Here is a 1,498-nt window from a genome sequence, read left to right as displayed (position 1 = left end):
GGTGCTTGGGAAGTGTCAGGGTGCAAGGGAGGTAGAGGGACCCCATCTTCTTGAGTCACTTTTCACAATACTCGGAGTGAGCGCGCTCTTTGCAACACCTTAGTTAAGTCTTCCCAAGCTCGCGGTTTTCCCCTCTGGATCGGGTCCATTCCCCAACACTGGCNAAGCCGCGGGCGTCGGGCGCTGTCCGCGGTGCTGGCGCCCGGGTCGCGCCCCTCAGAGCGCATTTCCGCTCCACCTTAGGGAATCAGTATTCCCCACTGTGTCTGGAGTTCTAACTGAAAAAGTGGTGTTCTGCATTTAATGAACCGGTTTTCATTTGTAAGTGAAGACGACCACTTCTCTTCCCGACTGGGAAGTCCTTTGCTTCACGCCAAGGCGACGGTGGTATAAAAAAAGTACCTCTTCCAGGGTGGGGCCTGGGGAGGAGTGCCTCCCAGAGGCGGAAGGAGCGGGAGGAAGGGCTAAAAGCGATTTCCAGAAAGGGCAGCGGGTGCTGGGCATGGACGGGCACCGAGGGCAGCCCAGCAGGGAGGGGTTTGCAGGGAGTGGAGCTGAGACTGACACTGGCACTGGGAGAAGAGGAGTAAACAAGGGAGAAGGAAGACCACCGCCCTCCCCACCACCACTCGCAAGGTTCTAAAAGGCCCGAAATATACTAAGAGTAGGAATTTCTATGGGAGAGCACAGTATCTACTTAAAAAAAAAAAACAAAACTACCTTAATGTTTTCTAGTCAAGATTACCAAGGACAAGTGTACCTAAATAAAATAGATTCTGACTCAAAGCAGATAAAAAACTTTTTTGGAAATAAGTTTATAAGTAGAATTAACAATATGCAATGTTATATGCCACAGAGCCATATGTTTATTCATTCTCTCCTTTCCTTATTGAAAAGGTTTTGAAATTGTTAAGGCCTCTATGGTGGGAATAACTGCCAAATGCAGACATCAAGAAAATCAATAATTCGCTAGGATTTAAAATTTTAATAAAACAAGTATATGATACTGTGTGTTATTGACCGCCAAGGGTGGACAAGTGTTAAAAATGGGCTACATTCTAGTCTCAGAGGAATCTAGGTTTTATTGCTAATAGTAAATATACATAGGTGTATATGATCAAGCAAAACACACGTACACACAGCCTGAATAATCATGAAGCCAGCAGCCTGGAAAAATGTCAGAATTACACAAGTTAGCTAACTGTCATGTTGTTGTTTTCTAATTCTGAAAATACATTTATTTCTGAGAGAGTGACAGAGAGAGAGAGTGAGTGAGTGGGAGACAGGCAGAGAGAGAAGAAGACAGAGGATCCAAAGTGGGCTGTGTGCTGACAGCAGAAAGTCCAAGGCTCATGTTAAGTGTTTTCTAACCAAAACCCAAAATCACTTCATTAAGATTTCAGTAAAGTGTGTACAGAGGTAATAACACCTTTCTCCTGTGATCACAATCATTAAATAACTCATGATCATTTAGAATTCACCACTTCTCTGGTGAAGT

Source organism: Crocuta crocuta, unplaced genomic scaffold (genome assembly GCF_008692635.1).
Source record: "Crocuta crocuta isolate KB4526 unplaced genomic scaffold, BGI_CrCroc_1.0 scaffold59, whole genome shotgun sequence".
Taxonomy (NCBI): domain Eukaryota; kingdom Metazoa; phylum Chordata; class Mammalia; order Carnivora; family Hyaenidae; genus Crocuta; species Crocuta crocuta.
The sequence above is the reverse complement of the archived record's forward strand: the minus strand, read 5'-3'. Positions refer to the sequence as shown.